The sequence below is a fragment of the Fundulus heteroclitus genome, chromosome 9 (assembly GCF_011125445.2).
Source record: "Fundulus heteroclitus isolate FHET01 chromosome 9, MU-UCD_Fhet_4.1, whole genome shotgun sequence".
NCBI classification, from domain to species: Eukaryota; Metazoa; Chordata; class Actinopteri; order Cyprinodontiformes; family Fundulidae; genus Fundulus; species Fundulus heteroclitus.
This window is the reverse complement of record NC_046369.1, coordinates 21,457,308-21,484,225: the sequence shown is the minus strand read 5'-3', so window position 1 is coordinate 21,484,225 and position 26,918 is coordinate 21,457,308.

Sequence of the window (26,918 nt, the reverse complement as noted above, 5' to 3'; positions counted from 1 at the left end):
GGCATATGGGAGCCTAAACAACAGTATTTTTGTAGCATTGTTATTAGTATTGTTACATAAGTATTTAATAAAAAGCACTAGCAGTTCTAGCGATTAAATAACGGAATCCCATTTGCGCAGGCTGGTATGGGAAAGTAATGCTGCAGGTTATTGACCCTCCACCCTTTGAGTACAGCCCACATCCAGTGGCACATTTTCCTTGACTGGTTTTCTCCATCAGCATGAGAGCTGCATCTTCATGACCTTATTACAAGCAAAGAGGAGGAACAGTTTGTGTTTGTTTTGTGACCATATGGCCCCATTAGTAGGGTAATGACCCCACACTCGCTCTAGGACACACACTCATTTCTGCGTTTGTCTGTACGCATTTGTAAATGTGTGTGTGTGTGTGTGTGTGTGTGTGTGTGTGTGTGTGTGTGTGTGTGTGTGTGTGTGTGTGTGTGTGTGTGTGTGTGTGTGTGTGTGTGTGTGTATCCCTCCAGGACTCTTAACACTGCCCCCAGTGGCCACTTACGCTGGCAAAGCCTCTCCATGCACCATTTGGCCTCAAACCATTGGTTGGATTGTGTGGATCTAAGTTACACACACTAAAACACAAACTAACAAAAAGCTTTCCCTGTTGATCGTTTTGTCAGTGGAGTCGTATCTGTACACTTCCCCAAAAGACACAGTTGCAAAGTCTGACAAAGGTCAAGAAAGCTGGCGTGAAGCAAAACAGATCTCTTGCAGTTTGACAGCTGGGAGATTTTTTTTATTTCTGTCTTTGAGGAATAACATTGTAAAAAATATATACATTATAATGTTTCTTGTAGCACAGTGAAAAAATGGTTATGATTTCTGTTGAACAAAAAACTACTTTTTTGTCTGAAGAGTTAAATAGCTGACTTTTGCTGTAAAATATATTTTTTTAAAACCACAAACAGCTCAGACGCTGTGTTACTATGCTGAATATAATATATTCCATATTATTGAAACAGATTGCATTAATTTTATCATCCTTCAAACACTGTATTTTACTCAAAATGACACAAAGATAATATAAAATCTTATTTATAAATGTCATATACAAGACATGATTACAAGTTTCAGCGCTGAGCTCTTTACTGGTCACTCCACAAACTCCAGCAGCAAGAGAGAGAACCAAGGTATTCAGAAATATTTATCTCCTCCTACCCTTTCTCCTCTCCGACCCCTAAAATTAGGCACCTTCCCCTCCTCACTTGTCATATGTTGGAAGAATGTGTCGCTGTGAGGCGTTATCTGTATTTTGAATATGAATCCTGAAGTGTCTAAATAAATGCACGCATCTAACCCACACAGTACAAATGTTCCAATAATCAAACCCTCGTTATCCCATGAATTCTTGCTTTTAACAGTCAAGGTAATGCATGCATTTGATGAACAAATTATTAACAGCGTACGGACCAATACTCATTACTACATGTGGCAAACAGAGGGATGTTTACAGTTTACATCTGATTGAGATGTGTTAGGTTGCTGTTGTATGAGGCTAAATTTGATTATATTTCTTTATACGCAGTTATATGATAAAAGCTGAAACTCATAAAAAAAAAAATCAGGTTTGATGGTCCTTGAATTAAATTAAACTAAACAGAGTTATATTTCAAAGTATTTGGGTGACCTTTAGTACTTTGTGGTTTGTTGTCGTCGGATGAAAGTCTGCACGGCTGCTGCACATTTTCATGGCAGATCTAAAATTGCGTGTATTTCCACACACAACGAAAAATTTTATACATCCTGAGTCGTGTTAAACATTGTGCCGCACGTTTTTTGTACATAGACACACTTTATACATGAGGCCTCTGGTTTCGACCGTATTTTTTTTTTACTATTAATCAAAATCAGGAGGTTTTCCAAATCCCTGTAATCTGCTTTATTCACACTCATTCCTCTTTCAGAAGCAGGAAAGCAGATAGTCTTTTGTTTTGTAATTTGTTGCATCTGTGTTTTTGTCGGGTCTCTTGATTGTAGCTTGAATGCAGTTAATTTTTCTGACAAGAAGACTGCTGATGGACATCAAAATTGATTTAACACCATCCCTGCTAGATTTGAAGGAGCCCGCTGTCATGCTAAAAACATGGGTACGCTCCTACAGTAGACTTCCCCCCAAACCCCCCCAGCATTAGTGATGTTTCAGAATGGGGGGAAAAAAGTGATTCTCACAGAAACACATGAGAAAATGATGTACTTGCTCTTTAATGGGCAAATTCTCCCCTAGAAAACGCCATCCAGCTATGACCAAATCTGTTTATGAGACGTCGTGATTAGAAGATCTGTGCTTCACAACATCTCTTTTGGAGAAAGGCTTCTGTTGTTGCTGATGTCTTTAGACCTCAGAGGTTCATCTTGCATGCATTTGTTTCTTTCACTTAATTTGCTCTATTTATTTTTTTCTGGGTGAAACTGAGCATTTAATGTGAATTTTACCTTCACTACTTTTGAGGTAGTTGACCAGCTGGTCTGCATTTTTGATGTTGATATCCTCTTTCATATCCCTCTCCGTCTCCCTCTCCCTCAAACACCTCTGGGTACCAATTAGGGTTTAAAGCTGCTGGAGTTTGCGTGCATAGGTGTGTGTGTGTTTTTATGTGTGTCTTGCTGCGTTTGATACCCGCCAGCCCAGACAACACGCTATTGGCTACCTGTCAACAGGCACTTGAGCGCTTACCATCTGCTCAAGCTGGAAAACTGTCTTGATTTTTCTAGACTCTTAAGAAAAGGTTGATGCTGACTGAAATATGCTATAATTGCCATCTCAGGGAGGCAGTGATGTAACATGTAAATATTGTATGTGCAAACGTCAAAGTTATTTCTGCCAGGTTGTTGCATAATCATTTCTTGCAGTTTGCTGCCCCTCTAGTGTTAGACAACTTTTCCGTTAGATAATATTTTATTGTATATTTCTACTGTTTTCATCGCTTGCTGATGTGCACATTTTGTCAACACCTACAGACATGTCCCAGGGTAAGATAAGAGAAAATCTGCACCAACACATTCCCCTGCAAACAACAAATTTTATTTTTTAAATTATTATTTAAAACAATATTAAATATGGAGGAAAAACAGTAAATATTTAGGAAAGAACAAGGTCTTTAAATGTCCGTCTGGATTTTGTGGTTAAAATAAAAACTTTAGGATTTTCAAAGTCAAACAAAAGAAAATGCCTCACTTCACCCGAACAACCTTTTTTCATTCTGAGTTTAAATGTTAATACACTGACGTCCTCTCTTAGCCCATTTTGTCTTTGCTCCATCATCCACTCCAGCAGTCCCACCCACCTCGCTCTCTTTCAGCAGAATGTCATGCAGACATACTTTGCCGCCAGCCTTCAGGCCATGGGGATTCAATACCAGCCTATATTTAAAGAGGGGTGATCTGTTCAAACATATGTTCCCCTTAACAAAGTCATCAATGTCAAACCTTACTCCCCAAGGCTCCACTAATGCGGCATTTAGCTTACAATGCATAATTTTAAAATCAACTCAACAGAAAGTCTTAGGATTGCAGTGAAAGCCAATAAGCCACACTGTTGACCTACTGGAGTTTCATTTGTCATTCCAATGACCAATGTACTGACAAAATTAACAACTGTTTAAATTATGAATACCACAATGTTGGTGTTTTTTCTTGAGGACCACACTTGTGCAGAGAGTATGAAGACTAAAATATATCAATGTTATTGATATATTTATAGTCCTATAGACCTGTCTATAGGACTATATTTAATTTATATATTAAATATAGTTAATATATATATATATATATATATATATTTTTTTTTTTAATATATATATTTATATATATGTATATATATATATATATATATATATATATATATATATATATATATATATATATATATATATATATATATATATATATATATATATATATATATATATATAAATTTAATACATTTCTTGACCTTGAAAACTAAAATAGTGCTACAGGATTTGTCTTTGTAGCCTTGAATTTGTCAAGACACACTTATATAGTGTAAACAATTATTATAATGATTTGTATGTGGTTTGCTGAAGCTAGTAAAGTTGAAGTTAGCCTATTCACTATATTGTTCCAATTTACAACAAAAGGCGCTTTTTCTGTGCTCATCCCGGTGCCATGTCGAGTCCATGTATCCAATTTTAAACTTAATTCAAGCTAATCTGTTTCAAACCCATTTATTCCAGTTATAGCTCAGTCCATTACAGTCAGTCAATGCAAAGGGTCAGCTGATTGGGTTTTTTTGGGGGGGGTTTCCATCATGGTGACGTGGAAACCACGAAGAAAACTCAAAGAAACTTTGGGAAAATTTCCCAGAAAGGTTTTAGAAAATTTGTAAGTCAGAGGTAAATGCATAGATGTTACCCACAATAAAACAACCCGTTAAAAATGAAACCTGATTGCTGTCATAAATGTTGCAAGACTGGCGTTTTCCTCCGAGGCTGTGCGTTCAGGTCGACATTCAGAGAAGGGAGCGAGACCAGAAAGAATGAGAAAAATGACAGACGCTGCACTGCATGGGTGTGAGCAGTAAGCGCACTGCTCTCTGAGGGTTGGAGAGCGGCCTTTCAGCACCTGGGACAGAGTGAGGTGTAGCCACTTTCCTCCGTAGTCTATAGCGGCATATTGGCCAGTCATCATCACTGGCCATGAAATCTTAGATTGCTGAAACTGTGTTTCCTTCTAATTCTCCCTCCAAGGTTTTCCAACCGTGCCAATGCATCCAATATGGGTGTATTTGATCGTTTAAACTTTACAGCTCCTCACTATTGAGCATTTTTCTTACGGAAAAATCTTACATACACAACTGCACTCTCTGAAACACCTGCAGGTGCTTGGATTCGGGTGCTTACATATTCACTTCTGTACAGAAAACCCCTATTATTATCTTAAGCTGTTACTTCTTACATGCTGTATTAATTAATACTGTATATTCTTCAATGATTGTATCAAGGCATTGGTTGTTTGTACTTGTAATACTCTATCGGTTGGTTTTGCTTTTCTTTTTTATCTCTCTTTGCAGGTGAAGAAGCAGACTCAGAGGACGCTACCTCGCTCTCTCCCTTTCCTCTCCTCTTTTTCTTTCACCTTTTCTCCCTTTTAGTATTTTGTCTCATGTGTTCCTCTTCTTTTTTTCCTCTTCTACTTTTCCGTTTCTGTGTCCATTGAACATGAAATAGTCCGAGCATCAAATCTAACTGTCATAGTTATGGTTCTGTTTAGTTTGATTTTTGACTTATGAGGACTTTTATGTTTACTCTGTCACTATTCAGTCACCAGCAGTTACCCAATCAGTTTGCCTGTCACTCCCCTGTCACCAGTCACTAACCAATCAGTTAGTGCCACTTCCAGTCACCACCTTGCTTTAGATCAGCTCCACCTGTTGCAGTTATTTAGTTTCAATTTCGGTCACCTTTTCATTCCTCTACATATACTCGTCTCAGTCCACTCCACAGTGCCAGATCATTTCCATGCCAACCTCCGGTGAGGCAATATCCAGCGTTCGTCTGTCTGCCTGCCTGCCTGCCTGCCTGCCTGCCTGCCTGCCTGCCTGCCTGCCTGCGTTCCGATCAGTTTCTGTTTCTTGTTTTCTGAGTTTTGCCTAGTCCGGACCTGTTGCTTCGCCCTGACTTTGCTCCCGGATTGTGTTCTGGACATTTTCTGCACATCTGATCGTCTGGCTTGACCCTAGACTGGTTATTTGGTTTACAGACTCTGATTCTCAGGCTTCCTGCCTGCTCCTGTCACCCCGGGGTTTTGAACCACTGCCTGCCTTTAATAAACTGTCTAAAGACGTTCTCCGCCTGTCTGGCTGAATTCTGAGTCCTCCGTCTCTGATCGTTACACTAACAAAGCTTTTTGCATATATAAATCAAGTGGAGCAATATGGCGAAAGCAGTAAGGCTCCACTTGTGAAAGTAAAATCTGTTGGACTCTTTTTGGCATTAAGACAATTCTTTTTTTTTCTGTTTAATATGTTTATCACATTGTATAACATTAAAATACAGTATTCCGAACGCAAAACATATACATTTTCATCATGTTTTGGGGGTTTTTTTCACCCACATGAGATCAGACAACAAAAAAAGACTAACAATGGTTATTGTAATAATAAATAAAAAGAAGGGGAGGATTGGGCAAATCTCAAGTCGACTTAAAAAAAAGTCTGAAAATAGTTGCCATTTTCTGTTAAAATTATTTGGACAGCTGTGCCTGGAATATCTAATTTTTGATCCACTGTGTGCAGTAGGGGTGTTGAGATTTCCAATTAAGAAAAAGATGGCGTCCAGTCATTAAAGAGATAAAGACAAGAACCTCCAGTTGGTCAGCTGAATAGCGGCCATGGTCAGCAGGAAGACTGCCAAATGTGGAAAGACATCAATAGGTTTTGAAAACACCTTTGACACTGCGTCAAAATAAACCTGCCAAAATAGTGAAAGAGATGGACAAGAGAAGAACATATGTGTAAGGTGACATGGTGAGCCACTACATCTATCACAAATATCCACTGAACCTGGAAATATCGGTGACAATTTAGCTTTGTAATAATGACATTTGAACAAAACTTTAAACTGCATAAGTGTCAGACGGGCACATATGGAAGTCTTATGAATAGTGTTCAATGCAGAATCCCACCAGTCATCATCAAGGGTTAGACCCAACTAACGTTCCTAGGCCTTGTTTGTCCTCATGGTAGTGGGGGCATCGTAACATAACATGGTGTTATAAATCTTAGAGACAAGTGACTTCTGAGAGGGGTTTATTTGGAAAAATTCCTCACAAATTAGCTTGGGAGGCAGATGTGGGAAAGTGGGAAACAAAGACTTAGCAAAGTGTCTTACATTAAAATATCTAAAAAGATGTGAGGGTGGGAGAGAGTAGCCTCGTGAGACCATCCGGATCACGCAAGCTTTCAAGGTTTCACTCGCAGATCAGTCTGGCTACTTTCCGTTAAAGAAAATTTGGAGCCGTTCACCAAACGAACGTCCAATCAGCGTTGGCTTTGAGGCGGGTTGAGGTGTGACGCAACGGGAAGCGCGACAGTTCAGTCTAAAGAACATGGCGGCTTCAGCCGATGAAACTAGCGTTAGCGCGGCTATCGAGCAAGTTTTATCGGAATTACAGAGTATTTCTTTGCTGAGCTAACGAGCCTTTACCTGCAGCAGCAAGAGTAGCTTGGCTTGTGCTTGCGTTTTCGTCTTCGCTCGTAACAAAGCGTCGACGAAGCATGTTGACGAGTACGTCATATGCTTCGTTGATCTGATTGGTTTATTTGGCCCGTCTATCACCAACATAGGCCAATCAGCTAACCAGTATTTTCGCCCCTTCCCAAAATTACTTCAACGGAAGGTTTCCAGATGGATATGCGGAGCAAATCCATCTGGCGGTGTCAGGTTAGGGAGAGAGTACTTCTTAGCGAGATGCGTAAAAGTGCAAAAAGCTCTATCCTTATAGAGCTCTTTAAAATATTTAATGCCTTTATTATGCCACTGAGTAAATGTGGAGTCAGTAAACGTAGGTTTGAACAAATGTTTTTTCAGTAATGGGACTAGAGGTGAGGCTGAATCCAATTTAAACCATTTCCTGAACTGAGACCATATTTTGAGGGTAGAGCTAATTCAATTCAATTCAATTCAATTCAATTCAATTCAACCCAGAGCTAACCACTGGGTTAGTAGTAAAGCCAGACGGGTTGGTCAGCGGGCCAGTTAAAAGTGCAGACAGAGAAGACCAGGGACATGATTGTGCTTCCAGACGACACCAGGGAACCATTGATGACTTCAACCAAAATACAATTTTACAAATGTTAGTCGCTCAGTAGAATGACTGAAAGTTAGGTAGTGAAAGGCCCCCATCAACCTTACTCCTTTCCAGTACTGCCCTGCGAATCCCGAGTATTTTACCTTTCCATAAAAAGTCAGGGATGATCTGATTAACAGTTTTAAAGAACATCTCAGATAAAAAAAAAAGGTAGGCATTGAAATGGCAATAAAAACTTGGCAAGACGTTCATCTTAATGACATTGATCCTCACATTCAAGGTGAGAGGAAGGGAACCCCATCTCAGAAAGTCTGCTTTAAGTTCAGTCAGTAAGAGGTAAAATTAGCAGAGTAGAGAGATTTCCAGGTTCTAGTTACCACCACTCAAGTATTTGAACCCAGCAGAGCCTAAAAGCAATGACGGACTGCAACAGATTCAGCCCTAGGGTGTTGACAGGAAAGCATTCAATCTTAGCTGGAAAATGAACCAAACCGACGAAAGAATGAAAGAATTGCTGGGCCAACATGAACAGGGTCTGAAACATACAATAATAGGTTGTCAGCATATAATGACAGTTTAAATTCATTATGCAAGCAGGTGATGCAATTAAAAGTATTAGAAGTTCTTAAGTAAATGGACGGAGACATTTAAAAGCGGAGACAGGGTCCGCATAGTAGTGTAGACAAACAACTATGAGGCTTTGGTTTGGGCTGTGGGTAGTGATGAGCCCGGTCCACCAAGGGTTCCTTATCCAGAGGGAAAGCCTTTTTCAACAGTGCAGAGACCCTGGCTGTGTTGATTCAGTCTATAAAGTCTTCATCCAGACCTCGCCTCCAAATCTTCACATTTGTTCTCAAGTGTGAAAGTGCAGGACAGATTTTTACATCTGCAAGTATGTTTGCAGCATTTTTATTTTTGTAACATGGATTTGTGGCACGTCTCTGAGCTAAAGACTTGACATTGCAAGTGGAGTGGTGCTATTTTACCATCGGGAGAAATGGCAAAAACTGATCAATTAATGTTTGTTCACATTATCTCTAATGTTCACATAAATATCATCAGCAAAATTATTTCCTCTTGACAGATCTCACTGTATTAGCAATATTTGTTTTGTGCTCTAACAACATAATTTTCCATATATGGGAAGGTTTATGAAGTAATTTACCAACCGAGATAAAAATGCAATTAAAAAGGCAGATTTTTACTATAAATACTTTTGTTTAAACTTGAAACTTAGATTTATGTTCATTTTGTTTGTTTGTTTTGATTTATTTTACATTTTTCGGCAGGGAAATTTGGGAGAATACCTTTAACTAACTGCTGGTTTCACAGGCACAAGGCGACCAAGATCAAATATTCAAGCATAGCCTTGGAAAACAAAATACTTTACATATCATTAGGAGACAGTTATTTCTAAAAAACATAATAATAATAATAAATAAATAAAAAGCATTGGAAGCAGCATAGGCTAAGAAGAATAAACCTGTTGTAACCAAACATGGCAGAGATTCAAATACTATAAATGAACTGAAGTAAGAGTTTAGCACGTCACTTCATGTAAACCATTATTCTCAATCATACATTTTTATTATCAGCACATTAAATTATTCACATGAGAATTGTTCATGTTTTAGCAAAGTTGACAGAAACGCATGAATCTAGTCTTGTATTGTACACCTTTTCTCAGAGTGAAACTCTGTAGAGGCGCTAATATTTCATACTATTCTGTTCCTCCGTTTTGTCCATTGCTCAATTTTCTTCCCATTGCTGCGACTCCTCGGATATCGCACGGAAGCAGCATGAGGATAAAGTAAAATATTCCCCTCACACTTTGCAGTGAATGCCTGCTGCTTCTCCCACAGAGCACCGCTGTGAACACGGATCTGGCAGAAACTTTCTGAGCTACTAAAAATTTAAAGACAGCCTTCTCCCGCAATGAAGTTTATTTCACATGCTTTTCTATCTTTCGCCCTTAGTCCACACCGAGGAATACGATAAAACCTGTCAGCTTTAAGAGCTCCTGACGTCCACCACCCACAGGCCTATATCAGCATCCAAACACTTTCTCTTTCCAAGGGCACTTTCTGCAGCTCTTTGGTTCAGCTCTCCAGGCGGGAGCACACTGAGCCGGGGCCACTTTGTGCTCTGCGTGCCCATGTTTGCGCCATGCATTATGTACAGATTTCTCTGGATGATATGCTGAAAAAATGCCCCCTGCCTGCCCTTGTTATTGGAAACCATCCCAGGATGAATAATGACAGACATCAGGGTGCCAAATGTCCCGTGCAGGACACCATAGGATTTTTTTTTCTGCAACAGGAGGAGAAAAACATCTGTTTGACTGCTGAATGCAAGGCTGATTCATCAGTCTCTCGAACAGAGCTCGTCTTAAAGTCCCAGTCAGCTGTTTCATAAATCCACTGAGGGGTGCATTTGATTTAATGTCAATTATACGCCCTTAACACTCACTCTGATGGCCAATTCAATCCTCAATGATCAGAACTAAAAGTCTGACATTAAATGAAAGGGGAAAATATCTCCTTCCTCTCCTAGTGCTCTTTGTGAATCAGAATGGTTTTAATCATGACTTGGCTCCCTCTGCTTCTGAAGGACAACCAGCCAGATGTGAAATCTCCAGTGGAGGGAGAAATTTGCAGGCATTTCTATTTTAGCGTCTGAAGTCTCAGTGAGCTGAAAACTAGGTCCAAGTTTACTTTTCCTCCCAAAAATAATCACACCTTTTTTTTTCTCATGCTAAAACAAACAATATATCTTTAAAATGAAAGAACAAAAAAGGTAGCGCATAAGGGAGGCCCATGGCTCAAGAGAAATAATAACAACTATTGGTTACGCACTCAACAAATTTGGCATTTGTGGAAAAGTAAAAAATAAAATAAAAAATACTGTTTAAACCTGTACGGGACACAGTAAACGTCTGGAAGAAGGTGCTCTGGAAAGATGAGATAAAAACAAATTCTCTGGTCTGCATTCAAAACTGGAGGAAGATCAATACTGCACATGCCCCTGAACACACTATGCGCAGAAAGAAACATGGAGGTGGCTAAATAGTGCTACAGGGGTGCTTTCTTACCGTGACTGGTCAGAGAGCAGAACAGTCCTTCAAGAAAACATTTTAGAGGGTTGAAAATACTTTAAAATGGGTGGCGATTCATCTTGCAGTAGGAAATGGACCATAAACATGAAGCTGTAGCTACAACAGCATGGTTTAGGCCAGGCTAGTCATGTGTTAGAATGGCCCAGTCAAAGTCCAGACCTAAATCGAACTGAGATTCTGTGGCAAGATTTGAAAAGTGATGTGCACAGACACTAGCCAACCAGTCGGACTGAGCTCGAACAAATTAGCAAAATAAATCTACAAACATTTCTAAATTATTTATTTTTTCCAAACTTTGTCTTCTTAAAACGTTTTGGGAACCATGTCTATTTTTCGTTCTGCACACAAAAATCCCCCCAAAAATAAACTGAAGCTTTTGGCTGTAATGTTACAAAATGTGTAAATACATTTGCTGGACATCATATAGGGGATGCAGAAAGGTGCACAAAGTGAATACGACCCGCAGGAAAAGAGGGCATAGAGGCAATGCAGGTGTTTTAATGGCCTTACTTCAGTAATGGCAGGAAGCTCTCTTTCATTTTGTTTATCCAGCCCTCTGACAGGTCAGGTCACATATGTTGAGTAGGGCGACTAAGCTGAGTGTACAGTCTGCATGTTAAGGACTCAGGGGCTTGACATCTCCTCAGTGGGAGTATTTTCGCAAGTCTCAGTTTGAATGAAGGCGTTTAATACAAGTCAAAAGTGGGAGAGGATTTCATTTGTATTCCTGAATAAATCTGCAGGGAAAGGATTGTGGAGGGAGGAACTGACATGTGAATGGAGAGGAGAAAATGTATGCCTCGAGGAAGTAGACTTGAGAGGAAATAAAAAAAGGCGTGAAGAAAAAAAAAGATGGATGAATTGCGGCGATATGAGGGTGCAAATAAGCATAAATCATATGGAGCAGGGCCCCCTGTTTCAAAGGAACAATCTCTTTCATCTGACAGGTAATGATAGTCCTGCTCTCAGCATAGTTTTCGTTTTACCCAGGGCGCTATTGCTTTCCATTTCTTTATTGTGTCTAACCAGAATTCACTTAAGCTTAATATGATGAAGCCATTTTTTGAGGTCACATAACAATATACCGGATAGATGAGCAGGTCTTTTCAAGTTATCTAACCGACAAGTAAACTTCCATGAATGTAGAAACCATTTAAACATAAACACAATGATTTCCCATACAATCTAGAGTCAAGCCAATTATCTTTTTTTTTAATTAGAGAGTGCTATGGGCAAAATGTTAAATATTTAATCCTACCTTTAATCATCCACTTAACGTGACAAGGAAATAAGTGCAGATTAGCTACATCATTTAACAGTTTTTTTTCCCCCTGTAGACCATTTAAGCAATAACATGTGACTTCAAACTTTACAAAAGATTAAAAAATATATTTATTCTTTAAATGTCTAGAGATGTTAAATATGGACTGCATTAGGAGCAGGCGAAGAAATATATTTTATACAGTTTTAAAGCTATTAACATAGTGCAGATCTACATGTTTAAGTTCTACATATATATATATATATATATATATATATATATATATATATATATATATATATATATATATATATATATATATATATATATATATATACACATATAAATAGATTAGATAGATAGATAGATAGATAGATAGATAGATAGATAGATAGATAGATAGATAGATAGATAGATAGATAGATAGATAGATAGATAGATAGATAGATAGATAGATAGATAGATAGATAGATAGATAGATAGATAGATAGATAGATAGATAGATGTTTTTGTTAGCTGGAGGTGGGAAAAACAGAATTAGGCGAAATAAAGGTTTTAAAACATCAGTCTGTGTCAATCTTCAATAATATTCTAATTTATTGAAAATGTATAGATTCAATCGTCTAGCCATTAAACAGGACAGGAACAACAAAAGGTGTCAATCACCGCCTGGCCTAGGTGTGCCCCACCACCTGTCTAATAATTCTAGAGGGGCATTGGGCCAGGCATGAAAAACTTTAGTTTTTTAACATTCAAACTATGTTAACATAGTTTGAAAACATTCATTTCTGTCTGTCATTAAACATTGTTTAATAACCTGAAACATTTAAGTGGATTTTTTTTTAAAAAACAGAAGAAATCTGTAAAGGGACAAATTCTGTTTCCCAGAACGGTAATTGTATTAAATTTCTTAAAGTATTCAAGGTTCTGAAAAGGTTTCTCCTTTATTTTTCTTTATCATTTAGTAAGCTGCTAAATTAAGCTGTTTTAATCCACATGCCTCATGGGTATTTACTCTAAAAGTACCCTAAAAAAAGCAGTGTGACTTCATCCTAAATCCAGTCTAAAAAAGATTTAATTGTTTGGGCTATAGCGCATTAAAGCCCAATAGTGGACCTACAATATGCTGTTCTATAACCATAGTTAGTTCTGCATAAACCCAATAATCACTTGGGCAACGTATGAAGTCAATGAATGCAAGACATCAGGAAAAGTCCCCATTTTCTCTCATATCTTTTGGTCAGAAAGCCATTGGGCTTTGCCTCTCCGTCTAACGCCATGTTGGTGTTCTGTCCATGCTGGTTGTTTATTAGTGCTCCCACTGGAAACCCTTTAAAACATGCTACCGTCTGATCTGAAATGAAACATTCGGTGGATGTCCTTGGATGGAGAACAGTGAGCTGCGATATTTTCAGCTTCTACTTCCCTGGGTTTTCTCACTTCTTATCCTGCGGTTTAATTGAGAAAAGGTGAATTTCTTCATCTTCCTCTGAGTTTATTTCTCACACTCAAGTTTTGTCATGTTCAAGGAGGAGAGCGGCTGGAGAGGAGCTACGAGCCAACAGCTTCCTGCTTTTGAACAAAACCCTATAAATGATGCTCTGTTATTTCAGCTCCATTATATTTTTTTTTCATTTGTCGCAAAAAAAAAAAAAAAAGTGTTCAACGCTTTTCACTTACACGATAACATTTACTGCATTTGCATCACAAAGCAAACAAATTTTAACAACTCTTTCCCAGTTGCCTACAGATCTGAGCGTTAGGATAATGGTAGGAAGGCTCTCGGAGCTGCAGATGCATCCCAGCACCCACAGCAACCATTTAATGGCTCTGGCTGCGTTTCTGCTTTATGGCCTCACATCTTAAAGAGGTCTTTCTCCAGAATTACTGCACATTGAGGTGCGGCACAGAGGCAGGATAAGAGCTCTCTGGCGTTTTAGGGGACAGGTGTTTATGCGCTCCGTGTGCGTGCGCATGTGCGTGGCTTTTTTCTTAGTGATGTCTACGTGTCCTCGTCTGTTTCTGTGCATTTGTGTGTGTCCTGCGAGCTCTGTTGAAGTCCTGACAGAGGTAATCACTCAGTGAGATGGGAGGACGAAGCGGCTTTAAATGCCGACACTGTTTTAGGCTTCACTGCATAACCAAATAACGCTCTGTGTGTCGCAGAGGCTAATAAGGCGTATTCCTTTTTCGAGCAGCTCAAGGGGAAAATAGCCTCCCTGACTGAAAAAAAAAAGAAAAAAAACTTTCATGAGATAGATTTTTTTCGTCTTTCTAAGCTAAGAAATAAATGCCATTTTAATAGTTTTTCTTTCTTCCTGTGCTGTCGGGAGTGGAAGTGACACATTTCACTGCCCCTGCAATGTCTTCATATAGGTATTTATCAGCCCTAGTGACTCCTGGCTGTGTTAATAATCCCAAGGCAGTGGTGTAATGGATTTAGCCAGACTTCCTGCTTTATCCCAGGTATCGCCCTTTCTCTTTCTAAATCCACAGATTATTACTGAAACTACGTTTTCCTCTCTCATACGCGTTCTGTCAAATTAGCTCTCTTAGCGCTGCAGCCCTTTGGAGAAATTACAGGACTTATTTTGGTTTATGCTGACTTTAGGATTAACACCAGTTCAGAGGGAGGATGTTGATCCGGGATTCACAAAAGCAGTTTCTCTCATTTTCTTTTAAACACTCTGTATACACAGCTACAATACAAAGACCAAAAAAAATCTCAGCTGAGAATATATTTACAGACCAAAAGATGTTATCTTTCCCTACTTCTGTTTTAGCATTTTTGAGGAACATTTTATGTATAAGATGCTCAACAAAATAAATATACAGACACATACAGACAGTCTTGAGTGCATCATCTAGAGACCCTGTTATGTGACCGCTTAATGCAGTGATTTCGTCTTGTACCCATAGCAGAAAGACAGCACCAAATCCTGATGCTTCCACCTCTGTGTTTGAATCTTGTTCTTGCCGAAAAGCTTAATAATGATCTCACCTCACCAGACCTTCTCTGAAAAATTGCGGTGTCTACTGGAAAGCCTGAAACAGGCCTTTACAGAGGGGAGCTGCAACATCTCAATCAAATACAGCTTACCGGTTCCCATTGGTCTTCTTGGAGACTGTTGTCCCAGCTGCCTTCAGATGATAATATTCACAATATTCTGGTTGCATTGTAAGAGCTTGAACACTTGTCTCTCCCCACGCCAAATACTATTTCTTAACATAGTACAAACCAATTATTCTTTCTTTCTGCTGATCTAAGATTATCTTTACCATATTATATATTTGCTACCTGTCTGTGTTAGTTCTTGCTAGCAGTTTTTCTTCCATTTGTCCATCAATGTTTCTTTCCGCCCTCTTTCACACAAACTTGCTTGTAGCCTACTTTTTCAGTCTTTTTCCATCGTTGTCGCCCTATCCATCCATCAATGCATTAATTTATCTCTGTATAGCTTTTTTTCTTTCCTGATGACTAGCATCCAGAACAATGCCGAGCTCAGGCAGGCAAGGTCTGTGGACGTGTGATGGAGTGCTCCACTCTGCAACCTGGCAGCGACGTGAACAAATTGATTTTCTGACAGATTAAAATAGATTAAACCAGCCATAAAAACAAGCAGGAAAGGGCTTAATGGACCATATGTGCACAATAAGCTTTCATATGTATTCTTTTCCCACATCTCCTCAGGCCATCCATCTTATTTAGCGGGACAGGTTGCAGATCATGCTAACGTGACTGTTATGAAGGCTGGAGTGTGTCCTTCATGTGGTTTTGAACATTAAAAGCACAAGCACTAATATAAACTCACATTACCAAGTAAATAGATATTCACCACACATCACCTTCAGGATATTCACACATCCCAGTTAATAAAGTTTTTCTAAGCACACATTTCAGCACCACTGGCCCTAAGATATCCTCTCAGGTGAAGCGCAGATAGTGAGGATGATTTTAGGATTTTAACTGAATACCTTCATGAAACTTGTTTCAAAACTTTTGAATGAGTCATGTTGTTATCTTTAAACAAATTCAATCATAAGTGCTTTCACTGCCACCAACATCTAAAACATGAGCAGTAGTTGTTGACTGAAAGAAAGAAAGAAAGAATAAAATCAGGACAGAGTTTTCCAGTACATTAAACTGTTGCTATAAAGTGACATCTCATATCTCCTTTAACCAGTGGCTGATGAATAAACTACTGAATCTGCTGTGGAAGGGCAAGAAACCTTTAAAGCCTCAGAACTGCTAAATGATTCAATTTGTGAGTTTTGAAGTTTCTTCTCAACGGAAGTTACATCTTTAACTAAGGGCAAATGTAAAAAGAAAAACTTAAAATTCACAGAAGACATGCTCGCAAAGACCTTTTAAGTGGTCATTAAATCAACCTAAACGTTAGCAATACACCATGTTGCAATTGCATAAAAACCTCGGTGAGCCCTTACATCCTCGTCCTCACCTTTCACCTCTATTGCATCATAGTCGTTAAAAATTACTTAAGGGGGTCCGAGCCTCCCCGGATTGCAAAGAAAGCCACCATGAACTCTGGTGATGATCTGCACCTAATTTGGAGCCAACAACACAGAAAATATTTTTGTTGGAATCACAGCAGCATTTTGGAGCTCCTCATTTCAAGATAATTGATGGCCCTCAGGGATTTATACTGTGAATGCTATGTACGTAGACCTTCTTTAAAATTTTTGGTTTTAATTGGAACTTCTGCACAATTGCAGGTTTAGCATCAGCCCAACTGAGTTTGGGAAGCAAAGCAGCGAGGTCCTTGATGTAGGTCCGCTGCTATCTCAGCAGAGGTTTAGAGAAAATAAGTAAAATATGCAAAAGCAAATAGGAGCACTGTTCGTTGTAAGTTCAAACAAATAATGTTACATTTTAAGTGACAAATGGTGTGATACAAGATACAATAAAGGTGTTGCAGCAAGTGTAGCCAGGGTGACTGGCTAAAGTGGGTATCCTGTCATTTCTACCATTCAGGACTAGGTACCCTAAGTCACCGGTCACTAGTTACAGCACTTCACACTTCAGCTGCATACCTAAATTAAACAGAAGATTCTGTTTTAAAGGTTGGGTTGAAAAGAAAGGTTTTCCTTCTTCCTCCATTTCATTTAAGTTTATTTAAACAGCACCAATTCACAACACGTCGTCTCCAGGCACTTCACAAAATCAGTTCTAGTGAATACAGCAAATAGATTGATTAAAACGTTTTCTAGCAAAGGAAAACCCCAGCAGATTGCATCGAGTTGTTAACTCCACCTGGATGAGCATTTACCCAGAGTGGACAGTTACTGTTGGGTAGTTGACTTTGCAGCAATCAAGTAATTTTGCCCTCCAGCAGCCTAAGCCTATAGAAGTATAACTACAGAGATAGTTCAGGATAATCTAAGCTGCTCTAACTATAAGCTTCATCAAAAAGTTTTAAGCCTGGTCTTAAATGTAAACTAGGTCTCTGCTTCAAGGCCTAAAACTGGGAGTTGGTTCCACAGGAGAGGAGCCTGATAAGTAAAGGATCTGTGACCGTATTTGCAAAGATTCTCAGGGTCCTTTCAGAGACCTCCTAGCTTAGCCTAAAAATTCCTACCCAGGAGTCTCAGCTTAAAAGTGATCCAGATCGCTGCTGAGAGCGACTCTGAGTAAGGAAATGACTTTATCTCAGTGAGGAGGTGTGGTTAATCCTGTTGCAAGGGTGCCCGTCTTTCAGGAGCTGTGAATGCTTAATAGTACAAGAAAAAAAATCCACCTATGTGGTCCTAATGATCAAAGGAGAGAAATTAACCAATTAAACTGGATTGAGAAATGTGTGTCAGGATGCTGAAACTTAGCTAAATTAATTGTCACACAGCATCAAAATGTTTGAACTCACCTTATTTACATCCTCATCTTATTTTTGATTTGCTCATTTATTTTTATTCACCAGTAATTTTAATACTTTATCTATTTGATATTGATGCACACTCACCTGTCAGTATTTTACTGGGATTGCCTGCTTCTATAAAGCATTTGTATTTGGCAAAACGACCAACATAAAATGGAGAAAAAAAGGGTGGAGAAAAAAATTGGACAGCAACGCTGCTCAGCACACAGCTCGCAGCTCTGGGAGCAGAATGGAGGAGTGTTGAAAGGTAAATTGGTCCTTGGATCATGACGCAAATACACAGACTCTGAAGCACGTTGCTGCAGATCAATGCAACGTTTTCTCTCTGCATCTTGGTGCTTTTACACACCAGCCTGGAAAGTGAGAATTACTCCACGCAGCAATCAAAAGCGAGGAGATGGCATCACACAAGCAAACTTTTAGATGACTATTTAGATTACTGACATTATTATACAATACAGAAAATACTTTCTCACCTCTTTTGTATATATTCTTTGTAAATTTTTCCACTTTATACTTATGATTATGTAAAATTTGTCCGATCATTCATTTATCCTCAATAAAATTACCTTACTAGAGCCGCACCTTTAACCCGTCGGGCTGCTGAATCTAATTAATTTCCGTCTCGGGGATGATAAAGTTTATCTTATCTACATATTAATAATTGTATGATTGTTATAGACATATAGTGCTTATTTCCTCCACTGTTTCGGTGGTGAATCAGCCAATCAGCTCTCTCTGTTTCCACCATCTTCCTGCTTCAGTCCTCCTCACTACTCCTTACATTTTGGACTTTAGGAGCTCTGTTAAGGCCTGAGATGCTTTATGAATAACTTATCTTAATGAGGTAAAATTCTAAAAAGAAAAAAAAAATCATAGAATTCGCGATGCTCTAAGATTTTTCCTAAAATTACGGCACTTTTAGTCTTAGGATTCTTTGTGAATACGGGCTCTGCCTCCCATTCTACTCTTAGAAACTCTAAGAATCACCAGTAGAGATGCAGTCTGAGAGCGAAGCGCTCTGTTAGGAACATACGGAGCAATCAGGTCTCTGATGTGTGATGGAGCTTGATTATTAAGGGCTTTATATGTGAGCCCTTAATAAGTCTTTTTTTATCAGAACTCTTGCTGCACTGTTTTGGATCAGCTGAAGGCTTTAAACTGCATTTTGTGGACTTCTTGAGAGTAAAGAATTACAATAGTCCAGCCTTGAACTATAAAATGCATGGACTATTTTTCTAATTCTGGCAATATTACCAAAGTGAAAGAAGGACATTTTTTACTTTATTTTTTATTTTATTAGAGGCCAATTAAATGCCATCTAGATTAAGTGATTGCTTACTCTGCATCTCTCCCTCTCACATTTGTCTAGCAGGAACTGCATCCCAACAGTTTTCCAGTTTGATTTAGCCAAATCAAGTTGGCTAAATCAACAAATGACTGGAAATGACTATTAAATAAGAGCTGAGTCACTTACCCCAAAACTGCCAAAGGATGCTGCCAAATCAGAGAGAGAGAGAAAGTGTGTGTGTGTGGGGGGGGGGGGGGGGGGGTATTTTTAGGAACTAATAAATAGCGACAACATAATTTAATCCATTCCCAGGTCCTTCTGTTTTGTTAATATTTGTTTGTTTATTTATTTCCAGATGCATCAACGAGCATCTTGTGGTTTGATACACACAGAGTAAGGAGCCTTACAGGCACAAAAAGCCCATTAAGTGGTAATTTAGAGACCAACCAACCTACACATATATTTGGACTTTGGGAGGAAGACAGAGTAACTGGAGAGATTCCCAGCATGCACAAGGAGAACATGCAATCTCCAGCCACAGAGATCTGGTTTAGGATTTGAACTCAGGCCTTTTTTTGCTAAGATGCGACTTGAACTAAAATTCTCACGCTGCCTTTCTTCACCTTTGAGTTGGTTCAGTTTAATTTTGTAGCATCGCTCTTTATTCTAAAATAAAATGTGTTTGTTGTTGTTGTGCCAGTTCATACGTGACAAAAAGCGGGCATCAAATCGGGACGTAACGGACTGCGTTACCCATGATGCAATGTGGTCAAAATGGCCACCAACTCCCATCACGCAACACGGCAAAATGGCCGCCGATCAAGATAAGGTTGCTATGGTGATGGCTATAAAAGCCGATCACACACGAAAATCTTCCTTCTTCCCTGGCTGTTGGCCAACCCGAGAAGACACAGCTGATTCCGTTGGGGTGATTCCCTGCCACGTGTTCGATTGCTCGCTGGACCGAGATTTTTCGACGCAACGGTTATTCCCTGCTTGTTTATAACAGGAGGTCGACTTAAATAAGTACTTTTAAATTCCCTCTGATCAAAAGACTGAGAGACGCCGCATCTCCCAGTGATCGAAGAGGACCCCGCTTTGTCTGGCCAACAAAGCGACCGAACCCGGAGGAAGAAACGAAGGAGCTTTTTCCCCGTGCCGCTGCAGCCTGTGGACAACTGCGCTCGTCGAGGCGCGTCCAGAAAGCCACATTACTCGGAGCGCTCCGGACCAGCCCTCAAAGTAACGGGGTTTTCCCCTTTTATTTCTGTTTCACCAACAGGGTGTTTAGAAGTGCCTGGGCAGGCGTAGAACTTTGTAGGTGTTGGTTAATGCTTTTATTCCACGACGAAGTTGGAATTATTTTGCTGAACATTTTCTTTGTATGTGCATGCATTCTACAATTGATTTTGCTGTTTGATTTGTGATTCATCAATAACCCCGCCGTGGGTTACCGCCTTATTTCTTTTCATCTTTTTCCCTGCTTCCCCCTCTCTCTCTTTTCGCTTCTTATCAGTTTAATTTCTTTTGTCCGAGCAAGTCGCGGGCTTTGCTTTAAACTCCCAGTTAGCTGCGCCCCTCGAAGCGAGGCATTACCCCATCAGCGTAAGCGTGGTTACGTCATTAGGACCTCCCCTCATACGTCATCGTAGCAGCCATCTTGGGAGGGTGACGTATATCTGAACTGTAGGTAGCTTAGCTGAACTAGCTTTGTGTAAGACATCAAAGCGTCCAGTGAGATTCCCGAAGCTGTTCTGTCTATCAATGCTGATACGTGAAATGCCGGTGTTTCGAGGGCGGTGTTAGACAACTTTGAGTTAAGTTAAGATCTGCTAACCGCTCATTTTAATCCATTGTTTATTTTTGTTTGTTCTTATTTCTACATATATATTTTTGCATGTTTTAGTTTAGTAATGAGTAAGAATTCCAAAGTTGTTTGAATCAGAGAATTACTGTAACAGGGAATTGCTTTTGGTTCAATAAAACCAACCACTGCGGAATAGACATTGTTTTGTGTTCAGTCCAATTCACAGTTACATGGTTATTCAGAAATCAGAGCTAACCTCCTTTGGAGTTAACATCTGACATTAATACAGAGACAATATCATTGGATGGTGATAAGGAATAAGGATTTAAACTCTAATTGCAGTTACATTGGGGTTCTCACAGCCTGCTGGATAAACCTGGTCGGTTAACAGTCCGACCTGATCATTTATTCCAGCATAAATGAGTTCATAACAGCAAGTTAACTAATGCATTAGTGACATAAATACTTACAAGCTTATAGCTAACATCACCACCATTTGAACTATATTTGTTATAGCGGAAATTTGAGTTGAATGATTTATTATTTAAATTATAATACCAAATTATAATTAATAATAATAATAAGCATATTCAACCAGCTTATGGCATAACATTGTGATCCTTGGTTGTTAGCTTTCCGTTTTCGTCATTGTTTCTGTTGTTTATCTTCTGTAGGTGTTGCTTTGTTTGTTCATTACTTTACGTTTAGTTTCTTACTTATTTCTTTTATTGTGTTCCATGTGTATTCTAGACTATTTTCTGTTAGATCACTGTCAGAGTTTCGCCTTGGTTTGATAGATTCTCAGTCTCTCTGGGCTCTTTCTTTTCCAATTGTTTCATCTCCTGACTGACTCACCAGCATTCAAGGCCATTCCCCCCTTGTCCCTCAGTAGATATGTTCACTGGTTCCCATTGTCCTTTGCTGGATTCTTTTATTGTACTGCTTTATGGTCCATTACTGAGCCCAGGTCACTGTCTGTGCTTTTCTGCTGTTATTCTCATGTCTGCTGTAAGTTTGTCTTTTACATTTACTATTAAATCCTTAAGTTCATAATGCCGCTTCTGAGTTCCTGTCTGCAGTTTGCTTCTGTTACAACGTCACACTTCATGGCAGTGTCTTTATCATACCATGATCTCATATGTCAGAAGTATAGTCGTAGTATTTTTCTGCTTCTAAGGACACTTGCAGTAAAACAGTAATAACTTGGCCTGTCATGGTCCAATCAAACTGCAGCTTCTTACCTGGGCAGTAAAACTATGCATTTATTTTCAATCACCCAATTTTAAACAGGCACAAATGTCGGTCAACTATCAACTATCCCGTTCATTTTATGGTGTGATATTTATATCATACATACATTCACCTATAGATATTAAAAAACACTTCTTGTAAAAACACAAATTTCAAGAAACAGTTAAACTTCTGACTCAGACGGTTTTTAGTGATACGGGATTAATATACAATATACTGTATCAATCAATCACTTTCTGTATTCGTTTAGTTGTATTTTTAGAATGTTTTTAGTTTGAAAATACAAGTCTTATAAACTTTTTTTAAACAATGACAGTCACTTGTGTTTTGCATACTTTTTACTGTTGATTTAATGTTTTTCATGATCATTATGCCCGTTTCTTTAGATGCGTTTTCTGGGAACCTTTGGGAACTGATGTATACTATCATTGATTTATAATCTTACATAAAAATGGTACAACTCAGAACTTAGAGCTCTAGTCCAACCATGCAACAACCCTTGCTCCTTAAAAGCTTATTGGTCAGCCTATCGCTTTGCAAGTCTATTATATAAATGTAATTAATTGAAATGTAGTCTGTAGGTGGTTGATTTGATATCTTTAGCAATGTAAGTAGAAACTGTTTGATATTTATATATTCACAGTTGTAATGTTACATCATTTGAAAAGGTTTCAGGGGTGTGAATACTTTTATAAGGTGCTGTCAATGACAGACTTAGACAAAAACAGCAGATCTCCTCAGTGTGTGTTTCTTTTCTGAAAAAAAAAAAAAACAGTTTTTATCTTCTGCCTATGATCTGACTCCCTTTTTTTAACTTTTGGTTTATTTAAATTGGTGTTCTGTTGGACAAATAACAAATGTCCCCATGCAGATGTCTCCAATCATGGAGGAGCGGACAAGATGAGTAGACGGTTGGCGTTGAAAAAATTTGTGTCAATGAGATTTTCTGATCAAGTTGATGGTAAAGTTGACTGGAAGTCATGGAAGCAACTTTGAAATAAAATCTTAATCTGCAAGTCAGACCTCAAATGAAACTGGAAATCTTTTTTGGCCAGTAAAAGCTTGATCAGCGCATTTCTAAAAATAAAATGTGCTTATTTAAAACAGGCTGTCGTGTCATTAAAACACAAAAACAAGTTTGTGTATGTTTCGCAACCAATACACACAGAGAAACTTCAGACGTACCAGACAAGCTTAAAAAATCTGCTCTAGCAATCAAAACATATGCCAACATCTGCTGTAAAATCCAAAATGTATTCCTTTAGCAGTCCTATACAAAACGGACTGGCAAACACACAAACAGCGTCCCAGAGCATCCTCCCAGGCTGGGGCTCGGTGTGACCGTAGTGTGTGAGCGCCTCACTCTGTCACTCACTGGCAAGCAGCCTATCAGAGTCTAACAGCCGACACTTCCTGCAGTGAGCCTCATCAACTTTTTTTCCTTCTTTTTTGTTTCCCCTTCCTAAAGATTTGCCAGCTGTTTGGGGGAATTTTTCTACACTGGGGAACCTAACATTCAGGAACACCTTGATGTCTATTGACTCAGATGGATTAAAAGTCACTAGAACATGTGGGCTTTTGTGTGTTGATCGCCTTTTTGGCAGGCACACGTCAAAACAATGCAATAGGATTTAAAACCTCCTTTTTGAAGTGTTAATTAGTGGAGATAAAAAAGAGTTTATGTCATCTACAGCAAATAAAGCTGCAGAAATCACAATACTTCAGTCACAATCTGTCAGAAAGGTGTTAAATACCATAAATTATTTAAAATAAATAATTTATGGTGTTTAAACTAAAATAGCATTTTCTTAGATATATAATAATAAATATAATATATATAATTATACATACACATGATGTCACTTTTTATAATACCACTGACCTCAGCTGTTTGCATTAATTTCGAGGTCTCCTTCAGCAGGTCACTCTCCTCCCGTCTACTGCGAGCCACTCTGGATAATAACATCAGCCGGGGCTCCTAAAATGGAAAACACAATTTGTCTCTGATGATTTCATTAATTTCTCAGTGCAGGAGATTAAACTGATTTAAGTTCCTGGACTCCTGAACAGGAGCTGTTTTTAGGCTAAGTGGCCCCTGAAGGTATCAACGCCATTAGTGGCACAATCTGTTGGGGGGGGGAATACTCTTTACCTTCATCCGGGCCTGTCTCTTAAGAGCACAGAAATGAAGTAACTGTGCCTTTTCTGTCTCTGAGCCTGGATTGCTCCTGTCTGGCTTGGCAGAGCTCTCAAAGAAAATTATCACTGTTGGAGGGGGGTTGTTTTCCTGCTACGGCATGCACTAGAGACTCCTCCAGATTGTCCAGGAACTCTGCACAGCCCACGTTGAAGACTGCTCACCTCCCTACATGCAGCAATGTCCAAGCTGAGCAAAAATGCTTATCAAATAAGAATGCCATGAACCCTGGCATAAACAAGGATATTGGTGGGTCAAACCTTTTACTCTACGAATTATCAGTCCAATCTGCAGCACACATTTGAAATCTGAACAACTAATACCAAAAGATGCTACAGAGGCAACCTTTTCTCTGACAGCTACTGCTGATTTGTTGTCTTAAACATTTTGTAGAGGAAAATTATTACTTTTTCTTATTTATATTATGTGAGGATAATGCAAATCAAAAATACGAGTGCTACCAAAGCTTAGCAAAAACAGATTTTGGCCTATCTGAGGACAGTCCTCCTGGTTTACCAGCCACTAACCAGGCTGTGTGTGACTGGTTACAAAGATCAGCAGGGATCCAATCAGCTTCAACAATTCAATTCAATTCAATTCAATTCAATTCAATTTTATTTATATAGCGCCAAATCATGAAACATGTCATCTCAAGGCACTTTACAAAATCAAGTTCAATCATATTATACAGATTGGGTCAGATTATACAGATTGGTCAAAAATGTCCTATATAAGGAAACCAGTTGATTGCATCAAAGTCCCGACAAGCAGCATTCACTCCTGGGGAACCGTAGAGCCACAGGGAGAGTCGTCTGCATTGTCCATAGCTTTGCAGCAATCCCTCATACTGAGCAAGCATGAAGCGACAGTGGGAAGAAAAACTCCCCATTAATGGGAAGGAAAACCTCCGGCAGAACCGGGCTCAGTATGAACGGTCATCTGCCTCGACCGACTGGGGTTACAGAAGACAGAGTAGAGACACAACAAGAGAGACAAAAAAGCACAGAAGCACACATTGATCCAGTAATCTGTTCTACATTAAATGGTAGTAGCGGGTGAGCTGTCTTCTCTGGATGATGTCACAGTTAACAGAACGCCAGACCAGGTGTACCTACTATGAAGAAAAAGAGAGAGAACAAAAAAGTTAAAAGCTGAAATGACGACAGTCATTTCAATGTAATACAATGCAAAACTGGAGAACAGTAGACTGAAGAACAGTAGAAATCAGTAGAGTGAGAAAATTAGACCCTGATGTCCTCCAGTAGCCTAGGCCTATCACAGCACAACTATAGAGATAGCTCAGGGTAACATGAGCCACTCTAACTATAAGCTATAAGCAACAACACCAGAAACTCACACTGAACAGGTTCTGGCATACACCTAAATGTGAAAATGTGATTCAAAAGATTCAAGGATCACTATTGTTGTTATGCATTACCATAATGAAATTTTCATGAGACACTGGTTCAGAATGTACATAGAATAAATATAACATAGAGACAACAAGACATGTTTGGTAATGTTCCCTTTTAATTTTGTGTCAGAGATACCTTTTTGAATTGCGGCTATTAAAATTCAAGTTAAGATTCACCAGACTATAACACATTCTCCCACAAATATTTAGAAGATTTGACAGGCCTGGCTGTTTTCTTAGAAAGAAAGGGCTTCTGTTTTTTTGTCCTGACTTCTCTGCAAACCGCGGCATAAGCTGCAGATTAAGAAAGGTCTTGAAAATCCTCCTCGGACCACTAAATTTAGTTTGTGATTTAGTTGTTTACATTATCCATTTTAGATCCTACAACAGCAAACATGGAGATGACAGTAAGTATAAGATATTTTATTGAAAGTAGTGAGTAGTTGAAGGATAACTGGCAGCGGGACTGGGTGACTGGGAGGATTCTGGTCATGGAATGAACCCTAAGGAACAGGGAGTGAGCATCGGCAAAAGGTTAGGAGGTGGTAAGAGAAACAGAGGCTGACTTACGGATAGATAGCAGGCTGGTTACCGGAGGAGAGTGAAAGAAGCAGCGGCTGTGTCCGGCTGGGCGTTGCGGGTAGCTGACGAGCAACTTGGTGGTGATAAACACAGGAAGACAAACTGGTGTCAGCTGGACAGGAGACGTAGCAGCAGCAGATACCAGGTCGGCTCGGAAACTAGAAGCTGGGCGACACCGGAAACCCGCTGTGAACAAGAGACAAGGACAGTACGAGGCAGACTCCAAACAGGCTCTAGAACAGAGGACATGGGGATTAGAAAACAGGCAAGGTCACCAGGAGGCAATAGTACATGCAGGTCGGTCAGGTGCCGCTCGGGAGAGCTAAT